Source organism: Schistocerca piceifrons, chromosome X, assembly GCF_021461385.2.
Source record: "Schistocerca piceifrons isolate TAMUIC-IGC-003096 chromosome X, iqSchPice1.1, whole genome shotgun sequence".
Lineage (NCBI taxonomy): Eukaryota > Metazoa > Arthropoda > Insecta > Orthoptera > Acrididae > Schistocerca > Schistocerca piceifrons.
The window spans coordinates 877,058,395-877,083,892 of NC_060149.1; the positions used below are offsets into that span (position 1 = coordinate 877,058,395).

The following is a 25,498-nucleotide window of genomic DNA, read 5'->3' on the forward strand; positions in this document are numbered from 1 at the left end:
GATCTCGGCAATTTTTATTTGCAATTGGCGAGAGGGCGCCGAATGAGAAAAAGGGAAAATCGTGTTTATCGAGCTGGGAATTGTTCTTTATGAACGGAATGTTCGAGACTTCGAGGAAGCAGTGTAGACAGTTGTTTTCATTTATGCCGAAAGAAATAGTATACCATCTTCTACGCTTTGCTACAGAAAAAAAAGCGAAATATATAAGACCTTGCCGGCCGCGGTGGTCTCGCGGTTCTAGGCGCGCAGTCCGGAACCGCGCGACTGCTACGGTCGCACGTTCGAATCCTGCCTCGGGCGTAGATGTGTGTGATGTCCTTAGGTTAGTTAGGTTTAAGTAGTTCTAAGTTCTAGGGGACTGATGATCTCAGATGTTAAGTCCCATAGTGCTCAGAGCCATTTGAACCATATAAGACCTTTTTTTAAGGTGTTAAAACCGGCGTGCCTGAATGTCTCTCGCGATGGACTTAGGAACTGCTGTCACCTAATCAGCTAGAAGTCTGTTTTCTGAAACAGAGATTATGGCCATTAATTATTTTAATCGATGTCTTTGGGAATAAGTAGTGTTGCTGCCTTGTTCCTGCTAAAAGGAAAACGAACAAATACACCATCACATAAGAATGTTTTCAGCTCGAGGACATCATCTCCTGGAAATGTTGGTTGACTACTCAGGAAAGCATCCCTGATAGCCAAAAACTACAGGAGTTGTACGACCAGTGGCTCGATAACGAGCATATGCCGAGAGATATGTATAACAGCAGTGGAAGGCGCTAACGCACAAAAAAGTATCGACGTCTCTGAAGAATCGAACAATGGATAAATACATTATCTTAAGTCCATCCGAAAGTTTACTTATAAATAAAAAACCTTCAAGAAGACGCAGAGTACCACGGACACCCGTTTTCCCGATTAATGTAAAATTTCGATAGGGAAAGAAGAAGTAAGAAATTAAGGCTGTCGAGACTTCTGCAAAGGCTCTAAGAAGACTCCAAATTGGCGGTAACTTAAAATAATTTCTGATGGTGTTGGTGGTGGTTGTCGGGATGTTTAAGGGGGACTAAACAGCGAAGGTCATCAGTCCCCCAAATAATTTCTGACTCGTGTGGCCTACGCACATAAATTATAGTGAAGAAGAAAACTTCACAACCTTGGAAATTATCTATATATTGAAAATAGTTTAATGCACATGATACTCATTGTCACTGTTGTAAATATTGTAAATTAGTTTAATAGAGGGAAGAAATGAGACCACCTCCTTGTGAGTTTCCTTGGAAATTACACAAATTCCGCAAAATGTCTCTTGCAGTTTGATAAATATTAGCTAATGAAAACCTACAAGACTATCTCAAAAGCCATGCGTCTTCTAGGGAATCACCGCGTCCTATTACCACCAGTAAACACGAACGACACTTACACACTGTGCTGGCGGTTCTACCTGTCACAGAGACTTACAGTTCTAATCTTTACATGCCCATTGATGGTGTTCACTACATCATCATGCGACCAGTCTCCTTTTGTGTCAGCCAGTGTACTTTAGGCTACGGATCTGAGCTGCGTCTCTAGAGAGACACATCTATCAACGTACGATCGTGTAAAAACTCAAATGAATTTCATCTTTTAATGTAAGAACTGGAAAATAATTTTAAAAACTCTTTCCAATGAAACTGTGCCTATCTGATTGTTGAGATACTGAGGAAGTGAATCGTGAGTGTTTATGACGGAAACGTCCCCGTCAAAGGAAAGGAGTTAGACGTAGCAATGTTTTCATCTGTACTTTGCGGAGAATTACTGAATTAACTCATAGCTTCCGTCGCATCTGCCACTATGCTGGAGAAACATCTCTTACAATTGCAAAAGTAATTTTCGAAAGGCACAGTGGATGCACTGCATGTGGTGATAGCGCAGTCTGGCCGAGGATCAATAGCCTCGCACGAAGGCGGCTGGGCTCGACTTCGTGACGTCAGTGTTTCTGCGCTATTTCCGAGAGGCTTGGCACACTGTCAACAGTGTCCATACCCGCCTCGGCCTGCGCGCGCTCTCCTCACCCACCTTGCTACGTCTTCATTACGCGCTTTAGCTTATTGGAACGAACGACTCTTACGATTGTTGTCTATTATCACCATCATTATCATCACCACCACCACCTTTAGACGAACAGAACTGTGCAATCTTTTAGACATATAATAGTAAGCGTCCAGATGCTTGGACACCACGCAAGACTCGCTATACTTCCCCACCGGTATGCAAGTAGCTACAACGGCGATGTAGGGATGCCTAAGTGTTCTTCTTTCGTTACTATTCTTCCTGGCAATTTTCTGTCTGGTTCCAAGTATTTTCCGATTTTGGACTACTGCGCTAAACGTGACGACACAGGAATGTGCCACTATGTCTGCTTCAGCTTGGAGATTTTTTTTATGATGAGGTGTTGAAGAATATAATGTCTTTCCCGCGGCTGGCAAACCGCCCAGGCCCACTGTACGATGAAATTCATAATTTGCGGCGGAGCGCAGATCTGTTACTGTCCTTAAATAAAATATAATTCACACTCTCACTGGTGTTTATAAAGTATGAGCCATTTTTATGATGCAGCAGCGACGGTAATACAGAATATTATGGCGATAAAATCACGATCAACAACAATTGTTTCTTGCTCCATCTTCAGTGTGAATTTATGGTAAAAAAACTTGTAGAGGCCTTAGACCAAGTTGGGTTGATGTACTTACTCGCAGTGTCTGTTGAGCAAATTTAGTTGAAATTATGATTTCGAAGCTTTACCCTAACCAGACATTAACAGTGCAAATGCATGAAACACGATGCGTAAAACGATGTGTTCCGCTTTCTCTTTTTAGAGTAATTTATTTCTTTATTATTTATTTGTCCGAAGATATCGAAAGTAACCACATAAACATAGTACAAAGTACTTTTAATTCCTATAGAACATCTCAATGACCAAAAGGTTGAGTATGAAACGAAGGCTACATTGATGTTGAGAAAAGTCACACAGTCAAAATGACTACAGCATTAGAACATAACGACGACAAAAGGCATCATCAAACGATGCAGTGGTATGAATCGCGCACGGTGGCGTACGAGTAACGAGCCTGAACTCGTGTTCAGCAGAAGCGTGTTCAAATTCAGTCTTCCCGTGGAAATTTAGCTTCTCTGGGACTTCTGTAAACCGCTCGAGACGAGTACCGAGATGTTTTCAAGGGATCATGCATACTCCCTTTCGTTTTGAAGTCTAGTGATATCCCCTTTCATTATGTCGATGTCGACGGGACGTTAAATTCTACCAATCCTTTCTTTCTTTAGTGATATTACTTTACAGAACACGGAAGAGAGGTTCGAAAAGTAAATATCAAACACAGGACTGATATGGATTTGGCAAGAGAACAAAGACGGAACATCAGCAGCAGTGCCTCGCTTGTTACACGTTGACGGAAAAAAATAGGAGCTTCAAAAAATAATTAATGTAGAGTAATGAAACGTCGGGACTACATCTGTCTAGGTAACACATTTAAATGATTAACACTGCAAGACCACAGGTTAATGTAAGCGCGAGATAAACCAACCGGTGTAAACGCCAGAATATTGAATGCGAGCATGCAGACGTACATGCATAGTGTTGTACAGGTCCGGATGTCAGTTTGTAGGATGGAGTTCCACACTTGTCGCACTTGGTCGGCCAATACAGCAACGATTAATGCTGTTTGTGGATGACGATGGAGTTCGTTCGATGATGTCCAATATGTGCTCGACTGGAGGCAAAAAAGGTGATCGAGCAGGGCAAGGCAACATGTCTGCACATTGCCAAAGGATGCCGAGTTATAACAGTAGTATGTGGGTGAGCGTTATCCTATTGAAAAACGCCTCTGGAATGTTATTCATGAATGGCAGCACAACAGGTCGAATCACCAGATAGACGTACAATTTTGCAGTCAGCGTGTGTGGGATAACTACGAGAAAGCTCTTGCTGTCATACGAAATCGTACCCCAGAGCATAACTCCAGGTATAAGTCCATTGTGTCTAACACGCAGACAGCATGGCTGTAGGCGCTCAACTTGCCTCCTGCTAATCAACACACGCCCATCACTGACACCGAGGCAGAACCATTTTTCATCAGAAAACACAACAGGCCTCACCCTGCCTTCCAAAGGCATCCCGCTTGACACCACTGGCGTCGCAAACGGTTGTGGTAGGGCGTCCGGCTCGGAGCTGTGTCTGTGAAGTAACCGATTTGCAACAGTTCGTTGTGTCACTGTGGTGTCAACTGCTGCTGAAATAGCTGTTGCAGATGCAGTACGATGCGCCAGAGCCACACGCTGAACACGACGATAGTACCATGTGCCCCTATGGCGCCTGGTCTTCTTGCGTCTGTACCACCACTGCTAGCCATCACTTACAGCAATCATGTACAGCGGCTGCAGCATCACAGAAGGGACATCCAGCTTCTCATAGCCATATTAAACGACCTCGTTCAGACTCAATGAGGTGTTGATAATGGTGTCTTTGTTGGCTTAAAGGCATTCTTGACTAACATCAGTTCACCACGTCCAATCTCAGAGGTAACTATTGCTCACGACCGTTGCAGCTTGTATTTAAAGCAAACCTTATTTGTAGGTTATTAGTGGCGCTACTAGCGAAATTTGAATAGACATCATGCTTCTAATGAGAAAACACGCCTTCCAACCCTCGTTTGTCGCACAACTCCTCCTCGGTGCTGCGATTTTTTTTCGTCAGTGTATAATACTGTCACTTTCATCTTTCACTTTAAGTCTCCGTCACATAAAGTGTAGTCTCAGACGTTACGAAGACCGTATTGGAATATTCGTACGTTTATGATGAAACTTACGATATTTATTTCTTTACTTATTTTTTTATTGCTTATTTAGCCTGACCAAATTAGGGCCTTGAGGCCGTCTCTTACATCTGACAAGGAACAACATATAACAACAAAATATTACATAACAATCACAATAATAATAATGTGCATAATCAATAAAAACAGTAATAGGCTATAACAATAACAACACTGACAATGACGATGAAATGCCGGAGGAAATAAAAATGATAGTGATTAGTAATTACGTAATGAATTCAATACTAACGATTTTCGTTGTTAATAAAAAGTAATAAATGGGGATTATAATAATAATAAATAAATAAATCAATAATGGAGGCGTTAAGAAGGATGTTGATTAGCTTATCACTTTTGAAGCCTTATTTGGTATTAGAAGAAGTGGAAGAGATAATGAAACAGGAGAAGATTGAAATGAAAGTGACGATGGCTGCTAGGAAAGAAGAAAACTGTGTAGACAAGGGGAGGGAAAAGCGGTGGCGGAGGGAGGGTTGATGAGAATGAACTGCTGGCAAGTTTATGGAAGAGATAGCTATTGTATTACAAGCTAGGCCGTTAACTGTCGTTTGAAGTTTGAAAGTATTTTAATTGCTCTAGTATTTTGAGAAAGATTGTTCTAAAGTTGGGTTCCTGGCACAGAAAATGATTCAAAGAACATGGCAGTGCCGTGCAGTAGCACGGAGATGATTTTACTTGGCTGAGAACGAGTACTTCTGCTGTGTTGTTCAGATATCAATGTAAGGATTGAAGACAAATAGGAAGGAGCGCAATGATAGATAAGACGATAGAAGAAACGCTATCACCATAATGAAGGGTGGATGGTATTAGTGACTCTACGATTTTCTTTTTAAGCTCGAGAGGAAATTCTATTTTGTATTTCCGCAGTGAACGAAGTGATGCTGATTCCTCCTTGCAGACTGCAGCTGTGTGTTCAGTACAGTCTCAGCGATGATCCAGAATTATCTCCAAATTCTTTGCAGAAGAAGAAAAGGTTATATCTGTGCTGTTTGTGATTAAGGATGGAAGAGTATCTCTGAACTGAGGGGTAATACGTATTTTGTGAGCGACTAAGAAAGTTTCAAACCTATGTTCTGCGCCCATTCTATAAAGCGAGTGAGTGAGAATTTACGTGCTGGATGGCTGTGCGAAGATTTGTTGGGCTTGCAATTAGAGATAACTGAAAGTCGTCAGCGTATAAATATTTGCAATGGGAGATAATACTCGACATACCATTGACGTATAGTGAGAAAAGTAATGGGCCCAGTACTGATCATTGCGGGCCCCTTATACTACATTCCTCCATTGTAACCTCTCTGTTCAGATGATTAAACGCTGTTGACGGAATCTAAGGTATGAGTGGAACCATTATACAGCACTTGAAGAAAAGTTTTGACTTTTAATTTTAGTAAGTACAATATGAGAATGAGCAGCGCTGAAAGATTTACTCAAAACAAAAAGCACATGGTAGCTGCCTCTTGTTTGCACATAGCTTGTTTCAGCTCGTCAGTCATTTTTATAAGAGCAGTCCTCGTAATGCGATTTTTCTGGAAACCAGACTGGTATTCATCCAGAAAGTTATTTGACGTTAAGTAATATGTATTCTAAAGCCTTAGATAATGTTGATAGAATGCAAATGGGGTGTTAGTCAAAAGGTTCTGTGGTATATTCCTTTTTAGGTACAGGTTTTATGATTCCCTGCTTCCAGACTATTGGAAAGACGCTGGAGGTCAGTGAATGGTTAAAAATATACGTTGTTGTGGGCAGTAGTGGAACAACGAGGAAACTAATCATTTATATTGTAATACTGCCGTGTCCTGCGGCTGCCGAACGATTTCCCGCAGTTGATTTCATGACTGTGTTAAAAGACTTACCGGCTGCAGAAAAAAAAATCCGTTTGTACCAGCCACTGGTACTTCAAGGGAATCTGTGGTTTGCGTCCTTGTGTGTTGGTCAGGTTGAGATGTGGTTGTGGTGAGATACTCATTTACATACTCACTAGGAACTGGAGGTTTTGCTCCAGATTTAGCTTTGCCTATTCCTATACCTCGTAGATTTTCCCACAAGACGGAATGCCTGCGAAAAATCCTCAGTTAAAGAGTGGGCGTACTACAGTTTTTCATAATTTAGGATGTTCTCGAAATGTAGATAAAGGATGATATGGACGTAAACTCTTTCATCGACTCAGGATTGAAGCTGAAGTTTCTGTTTTCTGCGTTGTCTGCTATAATTATCTTTTCAGAGCATTTGCTCCTTACCGTGCCTCAGACTCCTTATTGCACCGGTGACATTATATTCTCTTTACTACAAGGTGTGACGTACTTCCTGTTGTTTTCTGGCACAAATTGTGCACTGGCGAAACGTGTCGGAAGAATTACTGGCAATAGTTGCCTCTGCTTGGTAGGAATGTTTTCTACTGCAAAACACTCAAACAAGCACGGAAAAGTGCCCTGTAGTAGTTTACTAAAATTCCTTGTCATTTTTGACACACTTTTCATTCTACGCTATTCTCAGAAAGTTAACAAAAAAATTTCCAAATTGATATATGTAAAAATATAAAATCCAGTTAATGCTCTTCTGGGTGAGTGAGGGCCATGAAGCCCTGGATTCCTCCCTATCGAGTGGTCTGCCCCAGGGTTCACTGGACTTGTGGTTCAATTAGGAAATGTTCAAGGAACCGCAAGCGATATTCTGGAGTGAACTTTACATGATTGGTTAGTGCGCCTATGAGACATTTGATCTGTGACCATCGGCCAAAGTCAAATATGAAGTGCGATTTGGCTGCTCCTATTATTTTTGAGAAGAAAGCAGAAATTTACAACACAAAAAAGCTGACGTAGCTGTAAAAGACACAAGTGCACATTTTGAGTAGCAAACAATTAGCGCATTTGTGTTCCGACGTGCTACAGTAGCTGCACGTTAAATGAAACAGAACTTAAATGGAAATGGCATTTTCTTGCAGCCGCATGGAAATGTAGGATATCTGTGCACGTCAGTCTGGTGGTGCTGCCAAATGATTAGAACGGTCATGTCAAAAGTTGCAATAAAATAAGCTAATAAGTAGAGCATACGTTTTCAAAAATGTATTTCCATGACGCAAGCCCACATCCAAACTACTTCCCAAGTTGACACTGCTAGCAAAGATTAGTTCAAATTCAATAACCCATTGTGCGTAATTTTTAACACCATGACTGGAAATAAAGATGACTGACTTTAGCTATAACTGATTTAAATCGTATGTAGTTTAAGCGGCTACCAGAATTTTATGTTATTTGTTTAATCACCTTCTTTGTTAACAGCGCACTGTAATCTTTTGAAATTTACGTTCAGCTTCGAAATTGTCTTAAGCTGAGCAAATACAGGTTATTACAAAAGAGCCACGGGTAAGGCGCGAATTTCGTTGATGTGGGTGGAGTGGAAGATGGCGTAAACGTTCGCAACAAAACGCGTTGTGAGGCCACACTGTCCTGTACAATATTTAGCCAGTGACTGAGTGATTATGATGCAACAAGTGCTGCCAACCGACCGCCTGACACAGCAGCGGATACAGTGCAACACTGTAAGTGAGCGGGTCGGTGCAGCACATTCGACAAGTATCTGGCTACTAGCAGTGTGGTGGAGGAAGCTTCTAATGGGACTAAATGCCACGTAAGAAGGGGAGGTTGACCACAACAGGACGGTGCTTAGTTGCTCTTGCCTCCGCAGGGAGGCGTCGCGGTGCCCGGCGCTTTCCGAAAGCCAGTTGCGCAGTTGTAGCGCTGCTGACAGCACGTAGCTGTGTGATATGAGGAGTTTGCCGGCCCGTGTTACTCTGGAAAGTCCGTGTGTCTCGCCGTATGGATACTCCGTGCACCTCCGGTTGGGTATTTGCCGTACATTAGAAGAATGTGTGGTGTGTTCTTTTTTTAAGTGTGACGCCTTGAACCCACGGCTCTAGCGTATTTACAAGCTGCTGTTTTTCGGTAAGTTAATGATCACGTACATCTCAAACAATATAGTTTTCACAAAAAGCAATCGACAGGCAGTTCGTTAATAGTGATCTGTCCATTCAGAAAAAATTATCTTCAGAGCCTTTCGCCCTACAGGTTCACTTCGATGCGCCTTAGAGAGAGACATCCCTGTTTTTGGAGAACTGGCAGTTACGTAGAGATAGTTTAATGAAGTAATACATATAAATATTGACATTATAAATGTGTAATTTGTCATTGAGAGATAGGTAAATAGCACAAAACTATATTTGTCGATGAATTGAAAATGTAATCATGATACCAGAATAAAATAAAAATGCTGAGTACTCCAGAGATTCAAGATGTCCACATTGTTTTGTTAGCTTTTGCAACTTTGTAAAAAAATGTTCTTTCCGTTCCAAACTTGGCCTTAATATATGGTCCATGCTTGTTTGTTACAGAGGAGGGCGTGTCACAACACTCTAGTAAGCAACCCTCCAGAATTGCTTCGATTTAGAGATCATCCATCCAGTCGTCCATCTACGTTCAGTATTTGTGGTAAGTGTAAATTTCGTATTTTACGTGCCCCATAACGAGGCACTAGCAGACTGTCCTTTTTATGTTTAACTGTTGCACGTGAGTTAAAAAGCAGGTACCACGTTCTGTATGTATATTTGTGCAGCACATTAAGAAAGGTGATTTGTTGTATAATAGATCTAGATAGTAACTCTAGCAACGTCATAAAATACAGATGCTTTAATGCTTACTAGGTCGTCTGTGAGTATACTGTTTATACAAACTGCGCGCCCTTTGGTGATCACATTGATTTGGCCGCGCGTACCAAACAACTGCAGGACGCAGCGGTTGCTAGGAAGCCGCCGATACTGCAGTACCAGATTTTAGCTTCCGCATTAAAAAAAAAAAAAAATACTCCGTTGTCGAATATAAGGGATACAAGGGGACAGTCCAGTCACTTTGTAAGTTGATCGCATCAGACATGATAGTCATACAAGAGGTCTCCCAGATAACTTGACTACGTTACTGTGTTGCAATTACAAGAACCTTTAGGTGCCAGCGTATTCCCAATTTGTGAGGAGCCTTAAGTGACAACAGTGTGTTGATTTAAAAAAAAAAAAAGATACTCAACTGAACCTACCGACACCCTACGGTGACGTAATGATATCACGTATGACGTAATACGTGCGCAAACAGGAAGGGAACAGAACACAGACGTTATTTGTTTACCATATGTACATTTTGGAATGTAGGTTCTAGAGTTTAGTCCAAAGTCTTTAAGTTCAAAGGTGACAGTTTGGTTCTGAGTTGACTTAACGTGTCGAACAATTCAATATAATTCGTTTTCGACTATGCGTTATCATTTCTTTTTGCTGGACTGTTTATGTAACTCACATTGATTGTACATTGGCATGAAATTATTTACACAGAATCTCTGGAAATTCACTACCAGCCTCTTTAATGTGCTGTGGAATTGCATTTTGAAACAAAAATGCTCTCAAAAGCTGTACGATCCACTCTTTCCGAGACAGCATGGGATAAAATACACCATGTTGCAAATTGCATGTTGGAAATATATTGTGTGTTTGTAAACTAAGACGTTTTAACAATGCAGGTGATCCAAGTATGTTTCGCCGGAGCACCATGGACCTGCTTTGCGACGTCATTTAAATGACTGTTGTGCTCAGATCGGTGGGTTGGGTGTGAAGAGACCAGGCAGGTTCCGTGAAAAGAATGACACGTGTTTGTGTTGACAGCACCCTTACAGTCTGTTATCACTTCCATTAGTGGTAAAAAATTGACACGCGTGTGATTGTGTTCAGAAACATGAATTACCGCCAGTAAATTAACGCAAATAGTTTGTAGCTTACAGTGTAATGATCTATGTTTACTATTGTTGTAATTGCTTAGAACTTTAACGAGCGACGCAATGCAGTGGTTAAGACACTGGGCTTCAGTTTCTAGCCTTACAAAGATTTAGATTTTCCGTGGTTACCTGAATCGCTTAATGCAAATGCCGAGATGATTACTTTCAAAAGGACTCAGTAGATTTATTTCCACTAAGGGTCTTGCTGTCAACCGGACGTTAAACTTCTTTCTTTTGCATTGAATTCTTTACTGTGCCATCTTTGTGGCGTGAATAGAGATTGATTGGTAGTATGGCGGTTAAAAAAACCAACTCAGTATTTGTGTAGTACCAAGTGCCATAGGAAAACCTGAACTAATATTGTGTTCAAACAAGAAACTTTTTGGTTGCGGGAACGATAGTGACCTACCGTATGTATTTGAGAGTCGGGAGATAAAATTAAAGCAGGCATCTCATCCTGTCGTGTCGACAGCTTGTCTACATTGTCGCAAAGGAAAATCGTACAACATATACGAGTACTTTTAAAATTCCGTGTCGCTTCTCATGGTGAAGCTCTTGGGCAACCCCCCCCCCCCCCCCTTTCTACACACACACACACACACACACACACACACACACACACATACACATACACACACACACACATATATATATATATTACGAGGTGTGTATCCCTTTGCATTTGCAGGCTATTGAGGGTAGCGTTTATTTTAGTTGCTGTTCTTTGAATAGTTAAAAAATTTGCTATAAATACTAGGGGGAATGGCAGGTGACGTCCTATGTCATGTAATGTAAATTTTCGTTGGATTCATCGTATGACTTTGGAAGAGCCTCTGTCGCAGTCAGAAGCGGGCTTCGTGTGGCGGGCACTCATATCTCATGTGGCGCCCCTCTTCGGCCCCCACCCCGTCCTGAGTTATTTCGCTAGCGAACTATCTTTCCCCTCCAGCCAGCCGCCATCATATCTGTCTCATAATTAGCCGACAGCCAGGGAAAGCTCTGAGACTCTGGCGGCCACTTCTATCGGAAGCGGAATGGATTCGTGACTCGGGATCTAAAGTCTCAGCTACTTCGGTAGTCTGACTAAAAGCATTGCGGTTTACTATTTATGTTAAAATGATCCCATTTGTGGTGCAAATCTTTCTTGATTCTAGTTTGTCAACCTATAAGATGAACATCGTGAAAGCCAACACAAGGAATGTTTCCCGAGCATCGACTCGGTGAATTATTGGAGGAAAAAGAGAACGGCACTCATAAGATACAGCTGTCCTTATCCCGAATGTTGAACCCCATCCTGTTTTGCTAGGAATGATCCCACTGGAACGTTACGCCCTTCTTTGCCTTCCTCGTACGTTTGAACTGATTTATCAGATTAGTCGTGGGTAACCTATGGTTTAACGTGGGTTGGGATCTACTGGGCAGCGCTTAATTTTTCGCGTTAACAAATCACTGCACAAGGTGGATGTAGTGATAGGTGGCAGGAAAAAAAAAAAATCCCGGGACCTGCGGAAAATGGAAACCTCGACATTTAGATTTGTATTTGAGACTCCCTAAGCCACTGAGATAATTAGTCCTAGCAGGTATGTCCCGATACTTACGCGTTAGGTAGGAGAAGAAAATATCTCTTGTAGTAACCAGAGCCTAAGATCTCTTGGAAAGAGAACTGCGACAATGGGGAGGAAGCTAGTTGCCCACGTAATGAAGAATGTGACAAGTTTCCAAACTATTGCTAATTAATGGCGTAAAGCTTGTAGATTAAACATTTCCATAGGAGACACTAAAGGTTTCGTTTTTCAAAATACCTGTGTATCTTGCAGCGTGGAAGGACAACTTATTATAAAATTAAATAATTTTTATTTAGTTCGCTATGCTAGAAGGAGGGCTGTTAAATATCATTCGCCGTCAGGGTCAAATCTGGAGTATTAGTCAGTTTGATATACAGGTTTCGCAGGTGACGGAAATGAATTCATAATTACTTCAGAAACCGGAGACGGGTTATCTGCAGGTACGCAGCCTAAAAGTATGAAGTATTGTAGAGTAGGTCGCAGCACAATAAAACAGAGCAAAGTGTCGAGAACCTGGTACGTGGCAGAAAGTGTGCAGTATGAGATGATCAGCGAGCCCTGTTACATTTCACTTAATGTCATTGCGCAAGTGGTTGCTTCCCTTGCAGTATTTGGTTACGCCCTCTACGCCCGATCGGAAGTATTTCGGTGACGCTCTGCGTCTATTGGTGTTGAGCAACAACTTGCTTCCTCAGTCTTGCTCATCTCAGGAGTATGCGTTGATGTTTCTCAGGAACTCACTTGATTCGGTTGTCTTTTTATGGAAGTAAAATTTGCAAACCTATCCCCAGCAGAAATCATCTCAAATGCCCCGTAGGTCCGTACGAAGAAATATCTAATCTGAACTCTCTTTTGAAGTCATTCGACCAAAATGTAATTAGTACAGGCGAACATGGTGTAATGAGATTCCACTTACACAACTGAAGGTTATCACTTTCGCTTGGCTTTGAGTCGGAATTCTAAAACTATCTCAGAACCTTCCAGATAAGTCCCGAACTGGCGAAATGTGAAGTACCATCAAGCGACAGCCCAGCACCGGAAGTGTCGCAACAGCTTAGTATTCCTATAGCACAAGATACAGATGTTCTCATGCCGTTCGTTACGTCCCTTGTTGATATCAAAATCTAAACAATAAGCGTGCAGTATATCCAGCAGTGGTAAACAAGCTATTAGCTACATGTAATCCAACCGTACCAATATTACCGAGCGAATGTGAGATGATTATATCGTAATAAATGCAACCCAAATATCGAGAAACAGCATTTGGCTACAGCCGAGTATGAAATTCCCTCCAAACATGGACACGCTGCAAGTCACTTGGTGATGTGTGGTGGAAGCTATTTCATGTACCACTGCCACTTCATCCTCTACCTGATTGTCACGAATGATCGCCGGGAAGAACGATTATTGGTATTGGTAAGCCACAGTTTGACCTCGATTCTCGTCATGTCCGCCTTTTTGCGACACACACACACACACACACACACACACACACACACACACACACACACACAGAGAGAGAGAGAGAGAGAGAGAGAGAGAGAGAGAGAGAGAGAGAGACTGACTCTTTTTGGAATGAACGCTCTCGGGACCACAGTGTGCTCTCGTATCGCTTCTGGCTGGAGTTTGACATCTCCGTGACACTTTTGGCGCTTACTAAATGAATCTTCAACGAAATGCTTCGATCTTATCAGAGCTATCTGGTACGGATCCCAGACTGATGAGCAACATTCAAATAGTGATCGGACGAGAGATTTGTAAACTACTTCCTTCGTACGTGGCCTGCACTTTCTGAGGATTCTTATAAATTGAATCTGCTTTCCTGCTATTAGTCTCATATGTTAGTTCCATTTTAAATCGCTCCGTACGCAATCTCCGAGATATTTAAGGATTGTGGCAACTTTCAGTGATTCCCTTCCAATCGTTTAATTACGCAGTGGAGGGTCTTTGTTCCTATTTGTAGACAACACGCTACATTTGTTGAGGGTCGTCCATCCACTGATGGCCTTGTTGCAGTTTTCTAGCGTTGTCGCTTCTCTATATACATCAGCCCTGACGTTATCCACTAGGATTATATATATATATAGGTCGCAGCACAATAAAAAAGAACCAACTGTCGAGAACGTGGTACTTAGCAGAAAGTATACAGTATATCAGCGAGCGGTCGCTGCCCTTGCAGTATTTGGTTATGTCCTCTACGCACGATCGGAAGTATTTCGGTGACGCACTGCGTATATTGGTGTTGAGCAACCCCCACTTGCACGGAGGACTACTATTCTGGGCCGTGATCGTTGGTGATTCGGAGATAACATAGCGGAATTGTGACACTACCGCTAGAGCACAGTAATAACTCCGTCCCCCCCCCCCCCCCCCCCCTACTTTACTGTAACAATAACAATGTGGCGTCAATAAGCACACCGAAAACATTAATATCGCTTATCAGTTTCAATTTAGAAGCTATAATAAGCGACAGGTCCTTGCCTGCTAGATTTACTCTCCCGAAACGTAAAAAGGGAGCGCGGGCTTACCACACGATGTTAAATCTGATAATTTCTCTTCTGATGTGATATCTTCGTCGCCTATTTCGGGATTTCAATGTATCGTGGCGTACCGACCGGTATCGGGGGGGAGTTCCTGCATTGCAGTACATAGATCAGCCGTTAAACCACTGTAGGTACTTAAAAAACACTGGTTTTTCATTCAGATAGCCTATACTTACCTCCCCGCCCACCACAATTTCTTATTGTTCTCTACGAATCCTGATAGAGAATGGAGTACATTTGAGATAGCTATGTCCTGGAATAGTAGTCTAAGCTACATTGCAATCGAACGGCATAGTATTGTATAAATAGCAACAATGACAACGAAATAAGATTATGTGCGTTTGTTTCCTGTATTTCAGCCGAGAACACAATTCTAAAAGAACGATAGAAATTGAAATTCCGTAAATTTCTCATGCAGCCAATTAGCTTCCGCTGCTAGTATTCTTTGATGGTCTGTGACAGCACAAAGTTGAATAGTGGTTTATTTTCAGTAAAGCATGAAGAGTAACATTCCAGAATGAATTTTCACTCTGCAGCGCCAAGTGTGTGGTGATTTGAAACTTCCTGGAAAATTAAAACCGGACCAGGTTTCGAACGTAGGACCGACCTTTGCCTTTCGCAGCAAAGTGCTGTACCGACCGAACTACTCGAGCATTACTGAGAGATTTACTTCCGCCAGTACCTCATTATCTGCCTTCCAAATTTCACAGGACTCCTGCATACCTTGCGATACTTCCTCGAAGTTTGGAAGTAAAGCTCCTGAATTAGAAGTGGATGCTGTTGAAAGACTACAGTGAAAAAACAACTTGGAAGTGAAGCCTACATAAGATTTGGGTCCCCTCCTGAAAAAAGGCATAACATTCAGAGGGAACTTAGTTCGTTCCAGTTTGTACCTAGACGAAACCCACGATCATAGCCTAAGTTTGGTGGTACCTGCCACATGCACCGCGGAAGTTAGCCTACAAAAATTATCCTGTTACCGGATCGGACTCTGAAGCGTAGCGTCTGGGAGACCCGAATATAATCTTGGCCAGACCTCACTTGAGAGTCAAGGTTCTCCGTCAGGTCACATACGATACATTGCAATTCTCGGGTTGGTGGGATTAGTCATCGCGTTTGAAGAGTCACCACCACGTAGGCTTACGCATTAGCTCTACTGGAATTGTATGTTGGTGGTGTGCGCCCGTAACAAAGAGGAACAAGGGGTGAACACCGTGGGTTTTGGCAGGGCTCTCGGACTGTAGTAGCTCCACATACGTGATCCGACACTGTGCACAGGCAGCCGGCTGTGACGCAACCGCACCGGAAACTGCCATTTCCTTCCTCCTCCTCTCCGCCACTCCTCTTTGCAGGGTAACACGACTCTACTCACAAACCGTTATTCATACTTCGGTAATTAGTGATTTAGCGATCCCGTTAATTGGCGAATAACCCGGAGCTTCCGACTTAAGCCACCCTCTCCCTCCCTCCAATAATCTACAGTGCTATCATAATTTCTATATGAAATTCTGATTTGCGACCTTTTTTTTTTTTACGAGGAGACCACAAGCAAACTATTTATAGGTTATGTAGGCACTACATTAGTCATCCCTGTTCGTCGGTACATAAAATCTGCTCGGCGTTGGTTTAGCTTTGTCGTTCCTTCGCATTTCCATTTCACAGCCTTAGAAGGATTGAAATTTTCTTGGTGGATGTGTTACTCGTATGATTAGTTGTCGTTCGTAGTCACCGAGATCTGCCATTCTGCTGTTACTGTATATCTACTGACAACACAGTACCCAGTATCCCCCGTCTCTTGTACTGGCAGTATCGCCTCTCACGATGTCTAGTGGTCAACTGGGCATTACATAGTGTTGTCCAGATACTTTTGATCAGATAGGGTAGGTGGATCCGAGGAAGCGACGTTACCGCGAAACCCCTGAGGCCGGTTGTTTTAAATTCCTTTGTTCCTGATTCTAAAGCATCACCTCAGAGGCTCAGAAAAACAGCTCCGTAAACCAGCGTTTCACACTATCGCAGTAACTTTCACCCGCTCACATCTTATCTCCCCAGAACTGCCCTTACCCGCCCCTACTAGTAGCAGACATTAGACTTTCTCTCGGCCACTCCCTGCAACGTGTTAGTAAGCCTTAATGTAGGATAGCAATGCTAAGCTAAAGAGTACTGTAACATTTTTATAAAAAAATTACAAAAGAGGGTAAATTAGCTTAAATACTCGAAATGGCAGAAGGTGAAGCGAAAGTGTTGAAAGACACATAGGTAATAACGAGATTCAGTTGTAAGTGCTTATATTGAAGATGGGTTCAGTACATGGTTTAAACGTTACCGCTACTTTAAAAGCAGCTAAAGGTGCAGCCCGTCCATTTCACCACTGCACAATTCAACACTTGTTTTTTATTCAATTTTCTTGTCAGTTTTTGATATGTAACCATAACCGATACTGTTAAGCCAGATATGAGTGTATAGTCTCAAAGTACTACAAAAATGTAAACGTTATGTTGAGTCAGTTCAGAGTTAAAACGAGAATGAAAAATCGAATGCACGTTTCGTTCTCCAAAGCGCAGGGGACTTGTCTGCCCAGAACTGGGCTGAGAAAGTTGCATTTTTACCATTAATACAAAATTGTGAGGTACCACTGTTCAGTTAATTGTAGGAGTAATGGATCTACTGGGATGCTCATTAGATTACAAAACGCCTCTCATACTTAATGTAGGCGACTCTAGAGAAGCACGTACTAAATCGCCGTTCGCTTTGCGGACCCTAGGTGCGGACTTGCGGGTGAACACGAGCTGTTTGCCCGCTCGGAAATGGAACGGTCTGGTGGGCTGCTACCCCATGTAGCAAACACTGTACAATCAACGAGACTGCTGCAGTATGGGGCTCTTCCTTCCGCTTCTGCCGGAAGGAATCTACGGTCCTATGTCGTCTCCGCATCGGTCATACAAGGTTAACCCACAGTTTTCTTTTGTGTAAGAAGCCACCCCCATATTGTGGTTGTAGAGCCTTGCAGACAGTAGTTCATACCTTGGTGAAATGTCGTGCCCCTCTCTGTTTTGGCCCCCCTGGACTCAATTCATCTCATATTGGCGACGATTCACGGGTGTTTGAACTGCCTCTTAGTTTTCTCCGTGAAAGTGTAACTTACGGGAAATTTATGGTAAGTTCTATGGAACCAAACACACGCGCGCGCCCAAGCGAACCGTGGCGGCTATCCAGCGCGGCAGTTGAAAGTGGATTTTATTCTCAGTTGCAAGGTACTGGAGCAGGGACAGGGTGGTTGGGGATGGGGCGTCTCACGCTGTATGCTAGCTAGGCCTGGGCGATCTCCGACCCAACTCCTGGACAAGGCTACTCTTTCGTCCCTCTTTTACTCTATTTTACTCGCTTTTCGATTCGAATTGTTTCCTTGCTTCTGCGCCCAGTTTTATGTTCTGGGTGTCGCACTTTGTTGAATAATGGGCGCTCTTGACTAATGGATCAGGGATGGGAGAGATGTGGATGGAATATTTTCTGTCATATGCAGAGCCTGGTGTCGCCCACCTCTTGACTTCCATATCTCCTTCATTTTATTTTAATACTGACGTTACAAAAGATGTCCATTACGTTTTTACCCTTCTCGCTTTTAACAGACCTTGTTGTTTGGTCCCTTGCCGCCCCCCCCCCCCCCTCCTACCACCGAAACACAACCAACCAACCAACCAACTAACCAACCTAACCGAAAGACTGAATGCACATTTCGATTTCTCGCCATCGGGAACTTCGGGGAAGACCACCTTCGTTAAACATTTATACTCATGTTGACATACAAACCTCATCTACAGTGAAGAGCCAGAGAAACTCGTACACCTCCCTAATATCGTTTAGGGCCCGTGAGAGCGGCAAGAAGTGTCGCAACACGATGTGAAGTGGCATGGACTTGACTAATGTCTGAAGTAGTGCTAGAGGGAATTGACACCATGGATCCTGCAGGGCTGTCCATAAATCTCTAAGAGTAAGAGGGGGTCGAGATCTCTTCTGAACAGAACGTTGCAAGGCATCCCAGATATGCTCAATAATGTTCGTGTCTGGGAAGTTAGGTGGCTAGCGGAAGTGTTTAAACTCAGGAGAGTGTTCCTGGGGCCACTACGTAGCAATTCTGGACGTGTGGGGTGTTGCATTGTCTGCTGGATTTGCCCAAGTCCATCGGAATGCAGAATGGACGTGAATGGATGCAGGTGATCAGACAGGATGCTTAAGTACGTGTCACCTGGCAGGCTCGTATCTAGACGTATCAGGGGTCCCATATCACTCCAACTGCACACGTCCCGCACCATTACAGAGCCTCCACCAGCTTGCACAGTGCCCTGCTGACATGCAGGGTACATGGATTCGTGAGGTTGTCATACACGTCCTCGTCCATCCCATCGTTACAATTTGAAACGGGACTCGTCCGACCAGGCAACTTGTTTCCAATCCGGGCCCAGGCGAGGTGTAAAGCTTTGTGTCGTGCAGTTATCAAAAGTACGCGAGTGGGCCTTCGGCTCCGAACGCCTATATCGATGATGTTTCGTTGAATGGTTCACACGGTGACACTTGTAGATGGCCAAGCTTTAAAATCTTCAGCAATTTTCGGAAGTGTTGCACTTCTGTCACGTTGAACGACTCTCTTCAGTCGTCGCCCCATTCTTGCAGGATCTTTTTCCGCCCGCAGTGATGTCGGAGATATGATGTTTTACAGGATTCCTGATATTCACGGTACAATCGTGAAATGGCCGTACGGGAAAATACCCACATCATCGCTACCTCGGAGATGCTATGTCCCATCGCTCGTATGCCGCCTGTAACACCACTTTCAAACTCACTCAAATCTTGATAACCTGCCATTGTAGCATCAATAGTAATCGATCTAACAACTGCGCCAGACACTAGTCTTATACAGGCTTTGCCGACCGCAGCGCCGTATTCTGCCTATTTACATATATCTGTATTTGGATACGCGTGCCTGTACCAGTTTCTTTGGCGCTTCAGTGTATAATAGTCCGAGATTTAATCTACTTCAGCTTAATGCCCAGCCAACGAAGACTATAAAAGTCGAATAGGGGAAGAAATTCGTGTAGTTTGCAAATTTCTGTGCAGTGATGGGAGGGAGTGTAATGAACCACATACTAAAAATCCGGACGCATGGGTTGTGAACATGTGGACAAGGAGCATTAAAGATCTCTTTTCTATATTTTTCGTGAATAAGTACGAAACCGCTGCTTTTAAAGAAAATGTTTCCCAGTACAAAATTAAACTACATTAAATTACCTACAAAAGGTCATTTACTTTTCTGACAGCTTCCGCATTGGAGGGGGATAATTAAATCTGAAATAATTAAAAATAATGTTTAATGGTATATAATTAGCGTTAAATAAAGTGAGATAAGGACAAATATTAAATGTTTGTATTACATGTAAGTGCAGTAGGTGCGTATTAAGGGATAGATTGTGTTCTGGGGGTGTAACAGGGCGGAAGGGTATTTGTGGGTGGACCTGTGAGGAATGATATATCGCTGGATTGTCATGCACTCGCCTGAGGGATGACATATCGCTGGATTGTGTTGCACTTTCTTCCTTCATAAGACTGTAAACTGATGATATGAATTATCTTTCCCCACCATGAAACTAGAGCAGCATTACTGATGGAGAAAAACCTTCGTTTACTGTAATAATACTATTGTTGGATAAAATGTGTCTAAAATTGTCGTCCTTCGTATAATTAGTTTCCTCAGATTTAATCTGTACTCAGTCCCATTAGCTCGAATTGTCTAGGTTTTAGCGTACTTATTTGCAATTGTTAAGTGAACTTTTATGTAAAATGCGTTATTATAAACATCGGCTAAAAAATCTTTAAATTGTGTGATGATTGTGACGTATTGTTTGTGGGAAAGGGATTGGATTGGTAAATGTAGTAACTTGCAGCTGTCTATCGTCGACAGCGAATCGAGAAGACGTGTAACCGTGTTACAATAGCTTCGTGGTGATGTAGTGAGTGACCAGAAAGTTACTGCACTTCTCTTATTATGTTACCGGTAGACTGCATAAATCTTTCATTCAGGAACTTCTGGCATTTGTAGTTAGCTGCACTGAGTGAGCCACGTAATCACATATCCATAGAATATCTTGCAAGGTTGGTGTGAATACTTCTGACGGAATGGGACTGATCACGTTCAGGTCTAGAATAGTAATCTGCTGTAAGGCTGTGCTTGACTGAACGTCGAAATATCTGAAATTCCGCAACATCTAGATGTCCTACTTCTGTTGCAGACGGAACCAATGTAAGCCTCTGGGCCTCATCAGATGTTGAGAGAGCTGAGGCTGTGTTGATACGCTTCATACTCATGCTGTGGCGTGTATTCCCGCCATTGACACTGGAGACAGTAAAATGGACATTGTCAAACACAAAGTGATAGCATGTTCCATTTGCAGCAAGATCCTTAGTGTGGTAACAGTTCACTGCTCAGATTTTTTTTTTTTACTTAATAACGCAGTTAAGAACAGCGAATGAGTAATCAATAAACGGAAAATAACTACACTGTATAAACACCGGAGCAGTGAAGTTAGTTTGGCCACTGCCACAAGAGAACTGGACAGGAAATTGTGTATAAGTACAGACTATAAACTGAAAAGCGAGCAGTGCTTTTGAAGGAGGAAGTTACCTTCCCCGGAAGAACGCTACACTGTCATGTAGGATGGTTAAGAAAGATTCCCCTCTAGCAGTGCAGAACAACGTGAAGAGATTTATGTAGTACCTATCTACATGATTGTCTGGCGTTAGTAATATAATTAGCTGTATTCCATGTACTGTCAGCACACTATGCCGATAATAACCACCACCTTGGGCATGTCTGCTACTGCATCGCCAGTAAAAGGGTTGAATAACTTTGTGAAACACCATGTATTAGTGACGTAGTGCGGAAGAGAGAGTGGTAATCGCGTGCTCGCTCTGCAGTTGGCAGGCATATGCAGGAGGAAAGTACATGCCCCACAATCCAGTGACATACATTCTCACGTTTCAACACTCCACCCTGTTACATCCCGGGAACACAATTTATCCTGTCATACGAGAGGTACACACATTTTATCTGTTCTTAACCCACTTCATTTAATAAACATTAATTGTATATCATTAAAACGTTTTTAAAAATTGACTTTTCCATCCCATGTAGTGCGGAAACTTTGTTCTAGAGCAAAGTGAATGTCACTTTTTTAGAAAACTGAATGTAGTTAACTTGTTGCTGGGAAATGTTTACTCGAGAAGCAGTAATTTCTCCAGTTATTCGGGGAAAACATTTAAAAGTGAGTTTAAACCCCTCCACGCTCACACCCCACCAGTTAGGACTTTTAGTATGTTGTTGTCGGCACTTCGCTCTTACTACTGTATAAAAATTTTCCACTATGCGAATATTTTCTCCTAGTTTTCTTTAGTCGAGTTGACTTATAATTACGGATGTGCGCACGGAGGCTTGCATGCGAAAATTTACATAAGAAAAATACATGGAGCTGGAAGCACGATTTTCGAACTTGCAGTCCCTTGTGGCAGCTGTGTGGGCTTCCCACGCGGCCTGGTCGTTAAGCTAATGGGCTGGTGGCCAGCTGCGCCGCAGCCGGCACACGTGGTGCCTTCAGCTGCCTGCACAACACCAGCCGGCGCGTTGCAACGTGCCAAACATTCGTGTTACAACCGACATTGGATTATTCACACCGTTGGCCAATGACGTTTGTTAGTCCGCAAATAAATTAAAACTGTAGAAATTTCTAAACAAAGAGGGCAGAATCAGTACTCTGTTATTACAAATTGTTCGTACTGGCTGATTTGATTAAAGGTTAGTGTCCACCCCTCTCCCCCTCTAAAATCGTGGTCGCGATGACAGAAGATCTGTAGCGTACATAGTGTACGCTTAGATTGAAAGGTGAAAGTTTGGTTTGTGAAGCCAACGAATGTGAAAGTGCAGTATAGATCTGCTGTAACAGACTAATTTCAGGCGTTTATTTTAAACCGCCAGCAAACAACTGGAGACAATGAAATATCTCTTGAAAATATTTACAATACATCAAACCTGCACCTGTTGAGTACAGAGCACCTACTAGAAATAAGTTGAAGTGTTACTACACGAATGTCTCGGGTATATCGTCAGTCGAACGATAGCTCAAGAAAACTAGTACTAAAACGTCACCAGCAACTAGATCGACTAATAAATACGGTTAATGACATACTCGTGTACGATGAGCCAAACCAAAACTTCTTGTTTCGGATTCATTTAATTCACCCACGATTTTTAACAGCGTACCCAGGGCGGATTAAGGCTCAAGCGACACAAGCAATCGCTTGGATCGGCAAGGTGAGAGGGGCGCTAGAAACGCCACAACTATACGGTTTGTGTACAGGACATACCACTGTTACTAGTAGTCGCTTGTGGCGGCGAACTGAATGGGCGGCAAGGGCGAGATTCGTATACAGTGCGCATCACGATTAGGAGCCAAACCTGACACTGGGGAAAGTGTAAGAGGGGGGAACGGCGCCAAGTCACTCTCGTGTGGGAAAATGTTCCACCGGCCTCGACCGTACCCAGAATCTATCGTGGCAGTCTCGTTTTGCTACTTGTGGCTCACCCCAGAAATTCAAACATTGCGCTGTTTTTGGATACTGACGTCTCGACGTACCTCGTTCAAACTGTGTGTACAACAAAACCGTATGTAAAACAAATTCAACATGTATTTGATCACAAGAAATTGCATATCGAGCATAAGCTAGATATCTTTCGATGACTGTGTGAATCCAGACGTGCTGTCGATCAGCTGTGGTATACACTGAGCTGGCAAGTCATGGGATAGCATATGAACAGGGTGTAAAAGGGAGTGCATTGTGGTTTCTACCCTGGTGCTTCATCTGCAAAAGTTGCCGACGTGATTATGGCCGCACCGCGGGAATTAATATACTTTTATTGCGGAATGGTACTTGAAGCGAGACGCAAACGACATTGCATTTCGGTTAGCGAATTAAATATTCCCAGATCCACTGTGTCACGAAGTATGCCTAGAGTATCAAATTTCAGGCATTACCTCTTACCGCGGACAACGCAGTGGCCGATGGCCTTCACTTGGTTCAAATGGCTCTGAGCACTATGGGACTTAACATCTATGGTCATCAGTCCCCTAGAACTTAGAACTACTTAAACCTAACTAACCTAAGGACATCACACAACACCCAGTCATCACGAGGCAGAGGCCTTTACTTAACGACCGAGAGCAGCGGTGTTTGCGTAGAGTTGTCAGTCCTAATATACAAGCAGCATTGTGTGAAATAACCGCAGAAATCAATTTGGGACGTACGACGACCGTATCGGTTAGGACGGAGCGCGAAATCTGGCATTAATGGTCGATGGCAGCAAAAGACCGACGCGAGTGCCTTTGCTAACATCGCCTGCAGCGCCTCTCCTGTGATCGTGACCATATCGGTAGGGCTGTAGACTACTATAAAACCGTGGTCTGGCCAGATGAGTCCCGATTATCAGATAAGAGCTGATGGTAGGGTTCGAGTGTTTCGCAGACCCTACACGAAGCCATGGGCCCCAATTTGTCAACAAGGCAATCTGCAAGCTGGTGGTGGCTCCATAATGGTGTGGGCTTTGTTTACACGGAATGGACTGGGTCTTCTGGTCCAACTGTGAGACCATGTGCAGTCATTCTTGGACTTCATGTTCCGAAACAACGATGGAATTTTTATGTATGACAATGCGCCATGTCACCGTGCCACGATTATTCGCGATTGGTTTGATGAACATTCTGCACAATTCGAGTGAATGGTTTGGCCACCCAGATCGCCCGACGTGAATCCTATCGAACGTTTGTCACATAATCGAGAGGTCAGTTGGTGCACAAAATCCTGCCCAGGCAACACTTCCGCTGTTATAGAGGCATGGTGGCTCAGTATTTCTGCAGGGACTTGGAACGACTTAAGTCCGTACCACGTCGAATTGCTGTAATAAGCCAGGCAAAAGGAAGTCCGGCACGATATTAGGAGGTATCCCATTACTTTTGCCACCTCATTGTATGAACAAAGGTGGTGGTTTGGCTAAGGCGTTATATACTTACTGCTGGTGGACGTTCTCTTTGAGTTAATAAATTATTCAAAAACCTAAGTTTCCTAGCACGCGCTCTGAATGTCGTAAAACTTTCTCAACGTTTGTGTTACACTGCGATGCAGGTAAAATTCCTTTCGGTATTGGTGAGTTAAGGTTCACGTAGGGGCTTATACCAATTCTGCAGGTACGAAGACATCGCGGACGTCTGTGTTCACGACCGATAGTTTAAGTAAAAAGGGAATTTGCTAAGCTATTGTCCTCGATGGAAGATCAAACTGTAACAAATTATAAACGGCTGATGTTTGGTGCGGTTGCTACCCGACATCTACACGATGCGGCAAGACTTCTTTCAGCCACGTAAGCCCAGGGTTAGGGCACCACAGATGTTGCAAAGTTTTTAATTTTTGTCTCGATAGAAGATAGACTTACCTTGATTTGAAAACAACCATTTTCGCTCAGTTTTCAGGGGTTTCTTACATAAACAATGAACGATAAAATTTGATGATGCTGAATGTTTAGGAGTGTGGAGATAGAGTAGCAGACGGATTAAGTACAGAACTTCGTCTCTTCGACGATCTGTCGCCTTCGAGGAGGGTACTGAAT

General features: G+C 43.0%; 1 protein-coding gene across 2 annotated transcripts in view; it reads left to right on the forward strand.

Moving 5' to 3' along the window:
* The window catches only part of LOC124721967 (polyhomeotic-proximal chromatin protein), a 286,137-nt gene that overhangs the window by 108,920 nt on the left and 151,719 nt on the right, over positions 1-25,498 (forward strand). The window contains exons 1-2 of one of the 2 annotated variants that reach the window (XM_047247135.1): positions 8,556-8,818; positions 9,265-9,361. The gene's annotated coding sequence lies outside the window, so the exon portion shown is untranslated. Of the gene's footprint in view, positions 1-8,555; positions 8,819-9,264; positions 9,362-25,498 lie in introns of those variants that run through there. The other variant, XM_047247136.1, reaches the window with a different exon arrangement.